General features: G+C 32.1%; 1 long non-coding RNA gene and 1 pseudogene across 1 annotated transcript; both read right to left on the bottom strand.

Annotated features, from left to right (window-relative positions):
* Positions 1 to 941: 941 nt before the first annotated feature.
* On the bottom strand, positions 942 to 1436 carry LOC105126162 (uncharacterized). Its single transcript, XR_842361.1, has 2 exons — positions 1273 to 1436; positions 942 to 1166 (listed from the first exon to the last, which is right to left on the bottom strand). It is a non-coding gene; the product is annotated as an uncharacterized LOC105126162 (long non-coding RNA).
* A 3773-nt stretch (positions 1437 to 5209) lies between these two features.
* LOC105126163 (octanoyltransferase-like) lies at positions 5210 to 8108 on the bottom strand (annotated as a pseudogene).
* Between the last annotated feature and the right edge of the window lie 2455 nt (positions 8109 to 10563).

Raw genomic sequence — 10563 nt, 5'->3', positions numbered from 1 at the left:
AGGCAAGCATGCAGAAAGTGAGAGCATAACTGGGTGTTTCCAAGTTGCTGAAATCATGAAGCACATGAGGGAGGAAGTTCTCCACTATATCCTGGAAATAGGGATATGGGTGAGCCACAAATGATCATGGAGATCATGGGGGCGTAAGTGCCCTATTGTGTCCTAAAATATGGGGATCATGGGGGTGCCCTGCATCTCACATACTTGGCTATAAATGGTGATGGTAATTCTTTGTTGTATAGGGAGAATACATAGAGAATAGAATGCATAGAGAGGAAATAACGTATGTAAACTTGTTGGTGTAGCATGCGAATTCTGTGCATAGCACACGTTGTGTAATCCTTTGTTGATGAGATAAATAAAGGTTGAGAGGTTATCTTGTATTCTCAGTGTGCTTGGTTAAGAGCAATTCTACTTGTGTATTCCGCTTGTCTTTAACATGGGAAAGTGGGAAAACCTCTCGGGTGAGGGAAACACTTAGTTAATAGGCAAACACGAATGGATAGACGAGGGAAGGCTGAGTCTAGCGAGGGACTAGGCTGCCGCACGGGTTTATTCACGTAGCGAAAAATTACCCCGTGACACCTACCATGATATTATCAGGATCCGCAACTTCTAATTCGTTATTTGAACTTCGAAAAAAGACCTCATGTGTAAGGCTACAAAGTTTTATGGCCAAACTCTAAACACCAAGTTGGCAAGTGGTGCAGTCAAGCGTGAAAATAAAAGGATGGTGTAGGTTTTCTACCATGAGAAAAGCAAATAGAAGCATTGACTATTACCCTAAGACTGAGTAAATTCTTCAAGTATGCATGTGGGACAGATTCTTTCTCCCAGGAGTAGTGAAAGTGCTGTAACTAGTAGATACGGTAGAATCCCGCAGCAGTATATACTGTATCTATGCTGAGCGTATATTCCAGACAGTAAATAGCAACTGTAACTTCAAACCACAACACAAACAGTAACCATTCTGCAAGGGAGAAAATATCCCAATGATTTGAACTAAGCATTCCAACTACAAGGTTATCGTTTCAGTTTCCAGCAATACATAACAGGAATTATACTGCACTGAGACGAGGAAGAAAAATTTGTGAGGTTTTAAATGTATTGAAGAGTAATTATTTCATGTGTAGCGTTGCACTCCTCTGCATTAGCTTGGTCCATGCCTACAAAAACAAGTTACAAATTGTTCATTACTGAACACAGTCATTATGGAGAGTGGCAAACATGCACAAGCGCGCATGTGAAGAACCACATGTAAGGGAGAAGTACCTATAGGCTATAATTGCCGTTTGACTGATGCACTAAATCCTTCTTTGGCCTTGCTCTTTTTCTCTTTAGCTTTTCGTCGTGCCTTCACAATCAAAGCTACTGTTTTCCACCTCTGGCTTAGAAGGGGGAAAACTAAAAAGCATGTGCCCGTTCAAACTCGCTGTCACGCATCAGCATACATAGGCACGCAAACAGAACATTTTGGAGACTGAACAAATAATTATGCTAAGAAACAATTAGAAAGCCACGGAATATGGTCATTCCAGAATTCAGCTTGTATTTACTTAGTGCCTTGACTAAGAAGGGAAACTGTTTCTCCAAATAATTGGAGAAATCAAATTATGCTAAGAAACATTTTGGAGACTGAACAAATAATGTTGCTGTTTTTCACATGCCCCTTGATTCTTTACTAAAATTTCTTTCAATTTATTGACAATTGGATTGCAACTTGGAAATTATACGTCACTTGGAAACAAAGTGCAACAATATCTGGATAAACGTGGAAATGGAAGAAAATAATGACCTCAAATTTAACTATTAATGGAATTAGGAAATTACTGATATATATAGGAATTACACCACAAATGAACGGGCAATAATTCATAGTTATCATTAATATCCCATATCTAGAAACACAAACATATTTAATATGGATGGGAACAAAAACAGTAAAATCAAACAGTCCACCCTCTTAGACACTAGCATATTTTTAAGATGCAAGATGACAACCGTGCTATGTTTGGTTCAGTTTCATTAAACAAGAATGTATCAAGAATTAGAGAGAGGGAGAGAGGGAGAGATTCAGCATACCCTCACAAGGCTGTAAAGGTCCTCTTTAAGAGGAGGTGAGAACTCTAATAGCCTTATTATTATTTGAAAGGTTAACAAGTGCAGCTCCTTTTCATAAGCCTTGTTCCCGTAGAATTTAAAGCACGCATCCCTACACTTCCCATCACACGGGGTGACGTTAGAAAACCAAATAAGAACGTGAGGGATGATAGCTGATGTGGATATTTCATCAAGTTGCATCAGCTGAAAAATTAAAATTAAATAGGACAAAAAAAGAATATGCAGTAGCAACCAGAAAATGCAACATCAATATAAATATAACTATCAGAGGAAAGATAATCAATCTTGGGAATAGAGTACATTATAACCAACTACAAATTGTCAATCTACCAGAAAAAAGCTGCTAATATAATCTTACACAAAGTTCCTGTAAATGAAGTTCACCTTGTGTCTTTCTAAATTTACTGAAAAGCAGATACTAACAAAAAAATGAAGGAATTACAGATCCATAAGCTTTAAAGAAAAGGAAACCCTGAAAGAAAGACTAAGAACTTTGTAGAGATCCAATTGTGATACCTATCCAGCAGTAAAACTAAAAGGGGGAAAACTGCAAAAATGCAGAAAGAGAACGAAATTCTCTTCCTTTTAAAGATCTCTATACAAAGACTGTTAAGGCTACTTGTTCTGAGTAGGGTTTGAAAAACTTGGTGGAGCCTTCCTGAGACTTGTCTCCGCAGCTTTCTGAGGGTCTTTATTGGCTCCAGTTGACTTGTTAACATTTGCTGAAAGAGAAGCAAAAGAAACTAGCAATCTCCTTCCTTGATTTCTGTCTAATAATTGGACCTTTCTCTCATGGTGAAGACACAGAAGAGAGGACATGAGAACATGAATAACAATCAAGGAAAATAGAATGAGAAAAGCTCTGTGAATATTTGCCATTATGTAGTGCTGTATAGACAATGAGATTGCTGGTTTTTTTGGAGCTAAGGAAACGGTGGTGTCTATGATGTCTTCTCAAGGAGGCATTGCATACTGTTACAAATTGTTTGTGCTCAACTCTGGCTAGGTGTAATATATATACAAAAAGAAAACCTAGGCCAGTTTGGTGGTTAAACCCCAATGTCTTAACCAGGTAGAAGATGTTCTCTTTCCCATTGGAACTACAGAAACAAGAAGCTAATGGACAGACCATTCAGAATAACCAGACTATGTTTCAGCTTTCACGGTTAAAAGGGGTAGATCTAGACCATTTCCCAACAGGGTAAGCAATAATTGGACAAAAGATTTCCTAAAATCATATATAAATGAAATATCTGTACATGGGAAAAAAATTTCAGTTGGAGGACTATAAAGATGACAGAGCAGCTCATTGATTTACGTCAGCAGAAGGCAAGACAGGATCAATTATAATGCATGTTAGAATCTTGTAGAAGCATAATTTGACTGGCCACTATCCCAGTAACATTTCCATATGAACTCTATTTTTGGTGATTTGCTTCTTTATTTTTATCAGAAGTTTAATGATAGAACTTTTGTTCTTGAATAAGTTGGAACTTGGAAGCAGCTGACCATGTGATTCTGAATTGAATATTATACTTCTGACTTCTGTGCAGTCCTTCAAATATTTAACTTAAAACCTCATGTGACTTATCACATGAGACCAAATCAGCCCCTCTTCTTCTGTCCTTTTTTATTAAATCACTCAATAGTTTTGTACTTCTGTTAAGAGTAACAGATACAGCTAGACTTAGCTGGGAAAGGCTAATTTCCACAGCAAAAAGCAATCATCTTCTTCCAAGAAAATGCAATGCTCCTCTTTTACCATTCAGAACATAGACTAATGTCAATTGGATTCCATCTTATTCTTCTCCAAACAGATCCTAATGCAGCATTCATATGAACCTCAAGTTGGTGTAGTTAGAGCTGAGCCTTCAGGATTGCTTTTGCTTGTCTAATATAGTTAATATTTCTCCCCAACCAAATTTGGCCAGCTTGACAGCCGTGCCCAATTTTTTTTATTTGTATATGTGTTTTTATTTCATAATTCACCTCATGGACAGTGGTTTTTGGAGATTCCAAGGTGGATTGAATAATAGAGTCCAGATTTTAAAACCTGAGAACATGCTAAAAAGGTATCCGCCTGCCCAAACCTGAGCAGCAATCTTTGAAGCATTATTATAAGGATAATCCTCTAAATTTAGTAAATTCTCTTCCATTTAGCCATGTGATGGTGTATCACTCCTCCGTCACTTTACATTATTCAGCAGATGGTGGAAGTTTTTTTATGTTTATAAATTGCAATATCATCTCCTAGGGTAGAAGAAATATGATCTGGAGGTTTAAGAACTTTACATGAAGAATTTGGGAGATCTAGTCAGGGAACTTTGAGAGAGGTATTTAGAATATAGTTTTTGTGAAGTCACTTGGTGGTTTCCTGGGCTGGGAATCCTGAGTACAAGTGAACAGTAATTCTACAAGCAAGGGAAAATGTAATTATTCCAACGGGAAAAAAATAGAGACATACTCATTTCCAACTCCTTGAATGAAAGATATTGCTGCCATTATCATATGCATTCTGATCTCATATAATACTGGAAAATATGGCTTTAGAATTACCTAGAACATGCATTGTTTGTGCATAAAATCAATGTACCAACAAGATCTCACTGATTAAAGATGCTGATCCTGGATCTAACAGCATCAAAGTTGCTTCTAGATTACTCTCCCAACATCATCACAACAGGACCCCAGGATTCTCAAATGCCTTGTACCTATATTGCCTACAATCACACTGACAATCTCAAAACATAATAAAAAATAACCATCGATGATCCTAATTTCCCTATTCCCCAAATTCCTGAAAATAATTCACCTAGTCTACAGCTTTTAACGCATTTTGAAAAGAAAAAAAAACAATACAATATCCTCAGGTATTGCATGATCTAAACTACTGTGTCTCTTTTCTAGTATAGACATAATACATAACTTTAGATAGCTAAATGGATTTACCTTTCACATACACAAAATTCCATTGATTCATTTCAATGAATCATCAATCATACACAAAAAGGTTTACATAATTTATCTTTCGGGCATATAATAGCCACATGTCATTTAGTTTTCTCATTACATAACTATTGACGCATTATCAGTCCACATGCCTTTCAGGTTTCCCATTATCTAGCAAAATTGACTTACTTTCCTTCCAAATAAGATTTTTAAAACCAAATACTCTTCCAAAACAATAAGATTTTTAAAACCAAATACTCTTCCAAAACAAGATATCAACTGCTCATGAATTACTTTATCAGAAGGAAGCACTGTCATGACCCAAATTCCGGATCCATGACCGCCACATAGACAAGGTTCCTTTCCAAGGTTCCATACCTATGCGAACCCAAACTTACACACAAATTTGCCCTAACTCAATCAGAGTTCAACGCAGCATTAATAACAAAATCAACTTCATAATATAATTGAAATGTCTTAATACAAGAGTTAATATAATTTCATAGTTTTGGAGCACTAATTAGACATAAAGAAAAATGTACGGATTACAACAAAAGGAGCAAGTTCTGAAGGTCCAACAAAAGTGACCTGCTATCAAGTTATAAGCCTGAAAATGATAAAAAAATAAGAGTGTGAGTTCAATAACTCAGTGAGTAGATAACGTTCAATATACACACACGAGATAATACAATAATGAGAAATATATATACAAGTATGGATTTAGGTTCTTATAAAAAGGTTTCTCAAATAGGCCATAACAAGAATATCATATGGTAAAATTCGTCAGAAAATCAAAATGTAATGAGCATGAGGCTCCGTACTGTGGGATGATCAGTCCACACAGGTTGGTGACTCCCTCGACCAACTAGGGTTTAGATATGATGTGCACAAAAACTAACACTATCCTGTTTGCATGGGTATTCTGACTGACATACCATATAGTCATAATCATAATCAAACAGACATATTAATATCTCAAGGCTCAACTCATGACATCAATCAAATGAGAAGCTATCAATTCAGAAGTCAATCCAAAATGCATATTTGTTCATATCAAGAATTCAGATTCAACAAATGATCATGCTTATTATAACAAGGATAATAGTCACCATATATATTATCAAGAAGCATGATCCAATTCATATTAATAAATCAAATATTTATAATATTTCTCATGCATATGGAAAATTATCCACTCACCTGACTCGAAAGCAAACAAAAATAAAAAACAGACACCGAAAAAAATCCTACTGACGTCCTGCCAGTAGAATATCAGGATTATCTGAATACAAAGGAGACATATTCAAGAATGACTCAAAAGAATATATAACCTATTTAATACACTTATTTAAGGATGTATTCCATAACCCTATATGTTTTTGAACTAACTAGTTATATTCCAAAACAACTAAAAATTAACAGTTTTCTCAAAATCTAATCCATAATAAAACAAATAATAAAATTGATAATACTTCACTAACTAACCCTCAATTATTCATCAAACCCATCTAAAAAACCTAATATTACAGCTAGGGACTAATCTGTAATTTATCATATTTTTAAGGGTCAAATTGTAACTTTATCCATTTGGAGGACCAAACTAAAATTATCATAAATCCATGACTATACTGAAATTCTGACCATAATCAATCATAATTTCTGTTCATATCAACTCATTATACTCCAGGGACCATTCTGGAATTTTATCAATTTTTTAGGGTTAAATGGTAATTTTGTCAAATTGAAGGACCAAATTGAAAGTGTTAAAATTTTATAACTATACAATAATTTTGCCCATAATTTATCTTTTATTCTGTTCATAATCTCGGAATATGCTCCAGGTACCAATCTGAAATTTTTTCAAAGTTTGGGGACTAAACTGTAATTTTCCAAAATTGAGGGACCAAATTGAATTTTCATCATCTTCAACTTCAAACCCAGAATTTTCACAGATTACCTGCTGTTATCCCCTGATTTCTAACACAAATTCACCATTCAAACAAAAACATAACTCAAAATCATTATTTTTATCTACAATTTCTCAAATTCAACTTAACAATTCATTACCCATAACAATCAACTCATAACATTCAACTTAATTCATCAATTAACCCAAAACATAAATTTTCAAAACCCTAACATTTATCAAAACTAAAATTAAAGCTTAATTAACACATATTTATACATAATCTTACCTTTTTACTTATTTTCTCCAATTCCTTTCTATTTCCTTTCTAATTTCTCTCTTTTCTCTTCTTCTTCTTTCTCCCTTCTCTCTCCTGCCGATTCTCTCTCAAATTTCAGATCTCTTCCTTTGTTTTTTTTTTTACTTTCTATTTATATTTATCAAGTTTTGTTGAATTACTACACTATCCCTCGTTCATTTATACTCACACTTTAAGCCACCGAGGATTTTATTGTATTTTCCTACTCATTTATTCAAAACATCACAAGCACAGTACCTGTCTCCCTTCTCAACGATGTAACCTCTTTATCAGCAATCCCACAAGGCACAGTATGCTTAAAATAGTCTAAATCAGGATCAATGTTGAATGCCAATCCATGAGAAGTGATTCTGGATGATATGCAAACTCCAATTGCACCAATCTTTCTATCTCCAACCCAAACCCCACTTCTCACACTTTTTCGTGCACTAGCTTTCACACCATGTAGTGATGCCATCTCAATCATTGTTAATTCAAGTCTCTCCACATAAGTCCGAGCACCAAGTCCAACGTCACAAAGAGAAATGACAGGGTATAAAATGGCTTGATGAGGACTATGATATGTAATGTCACCTCCTCTTTGTGTATAGTGAAGTTCAGTTCCTATCTTTTCAAGTTCATCACAGGGATCAATAAATTATTATCAGTTCACTGTTTTCCAAGAGTATATGTAGGTGAGTGTTGCAGGGACAACAGCGTATCCAGAATCTTATGAGCTTTTCTATTAGAGAATAGCTTTTCCTGAAGCTTAAGTGCTTCCAAGTAGTTGACCGTTCCTCATTTCCAAACCTCAAGATTTAATGGAAATCACATTCTCTGCAAACCAAGAAATAATTAATCCTTATTCCTATCTTATTCTCACATGGCATCATTGTGTTGTAATCACATGATACCATTGCACACCAAATAATAGAATCAGATCTAAACATTAAAAGACCAAAAATTTCCACGCACATGCAACTTCAGCTAACGTTTGTAATTCTGAGTTAACAGATATACTCTTTCATTATAATGTGAAGTGGTAAGAATTTTAACTACAAGAAAGGAAAAGAAAATCAAAGAAGACAGAACCAATCTTTTTTCTGCTAACGAATTAGTGCATGATTAACTTGCAAATCTAGGAGATCAGAAGGAACAGATATGAATGCCAAAATAATGAATAGCAAAAATAAATAAAAATATCTTCATAATAGAACACTTTCTCCTCTCCGTCTTATGCTGTACCTAAACCACCAAAAAATGAAGAGCTTATTTGGGAAAAAATGCACCAATTCCTCAAAGAAGGAAACCCAAAATTAAGAACAAAAACATGGGCTCTAATAGAAACAATCCACTAGAAAAATGGTTATCATCTCTTACTAAATTTCTAATAAATAAAAAAATGACCTTTAGTCAATATATCTCATTAAAAAAAACTACGTATTGCATGGTCTTCAAGTAATTCCAACCCTTCGATATTTCCCTTCTCTGCAACCCCCACCAGACATTATTGTGGTTGACTCTTTTCACTAAAATTGCTAAAGAAACCAAATTTCTTCGTGAGATTTATTTAATTTAGCAAAATGTGAGCTGATTCATTGAGGCATTTCATCAAATAGCGCCTAAAAAGTCTCATAAATTCTGCAAGCAAAATGCTTCCATCATCCATTTCAAGGATCATATGCCTAAATTCATGTTATTAATCACTGGGGAGTTAAAAAAAACAAGAAATACACAGTAATTATGAATAACGCAGATGAACCAAGATTCAATAAAGGCTCTAATGTAAGAGAAAAACAGCTTCTGCTTAAAGTCAAATGGAAGGAAAAAAGGATTTTCAGAGATAGAGAAAGCAAGATATACAAAACGCACCGCTTTGAGTTTATAAAGAAAACGCATAACGTAGTCTGTACTGACATGTCGTTGAAAAAACAGCTGGCCTTGAAGAAGTGTTTTTTTAATTATGTCATTGTTTATGATAGTATTAGTAATTATTTTATAAATATTTATGTATTAATCTTATATGTATGGTTTTTAAAATAATTTAATTATTAAAATTAAATAAAAATAAAATAAGTTCTTATATTTTTTAATGTGAATTTTTAAATAATTTTCTTAAATTTATTCTTTTTATATTTTCATAGATATATATAAAAAGGATCAATTTGTATTTTTTTTATTTTAAAATTGAACTTTTTTTATGATTATAATAATTTTTAACTTAAAAAAATTTCACAAAAATAAAAAATAAATACATTACTGAAAAAAAGCTTTCAATTATTTTTTTTTCTTTTTATTCAAATCACTACAATTTATAAGTTCTTATGTGATTATGCAAGTGTGATGTGGAGATGAAATTGAATTTGAAAGTATTGAAATTTATGATTTTAGGTGATTTTAATTATTATTGTAAAACTAAACCTAAATCAAAATTAACTTAAAATTTTTTTAATGTATTAAAATAAATTTATGTTTATAAAAGAGAATTGTTTTAGAAAAAGTTAAGTTAAAAATTTAGTTTTGACTAAAAATCAAGTTGACTAAGTTATTTAATTAATCTGGATTTTTAATAAAGATAGTTAAGTTTTTTATTATTATTTTCCTCTTATCTTGATTGATTTAGGATGTTTTGATGTAACAAATATGATTTTAATTTAAATTTAAATATAAATTATTTTGAAATTATCCAATTTAAATTTCATATAGATAAAAAAAAAAAGTTAAATTGATATGATCAAATTAACTTAAAGGATTCAAAAATAATCTAGATGATTAGTAAAAATATGATTTGACTTGTGAAAATTCAATACAATACTTTTAAAAAATATATGTTAAGATAACAACATTAAATTGATTTGAGTTAACCTTTTAAATTTTTAACTAAAATTATAAAATCACGATAACCATAAAAAAAAAATTATAAAATTTAATTCTTAATAAATTTATTATAAAATTAAAAAATTAAAAAAAAATAAATCTAAAAAAAACATAATAAAATGTTATAATTCTATTATAGTTAATTTGCGAAACTCGTGATTCAAGTCATGATATTAAGATAATTTTTTTTAAAATAAATTAAAATAAATAATATAATTTAATTCATAAATAATTAAATATTGAAGAAGTTGAATAATAAAACTGAAAAAATCAATTAAAAATAAATAAATAAAAATAAATTTAATAAATTATAAAGTTTAATATTCAATAAATTAAATATTATAAAATAAAATTAAAGAAAATGTAGATATTTTAAAAAATAAAAATAATAATATTTGATCAAAAATAAAAT

The sequence above is a fragment of the Populus euphratica genome, unplaced genomic scaffold (genome assembly GCF_000495115.2).
Source record: "Populus euphratica unplaced genomic scaffold, PopEup_1.0 scaffold75.1, whole genome shotgun sequence".
Taxonomy (NCBI): domain Eukaryota; kingdom Viridiplantae; phylum Streptophyta; class Magnoliopsida; order Malpighiales; family Salicaceae; genus Populus; species Populus euphratica.
The sequence above is the reverse complement of the archived record's forward strand: the minus strand, read 5'-3'. Positions and strand labels throughout refer to the sequence as shown.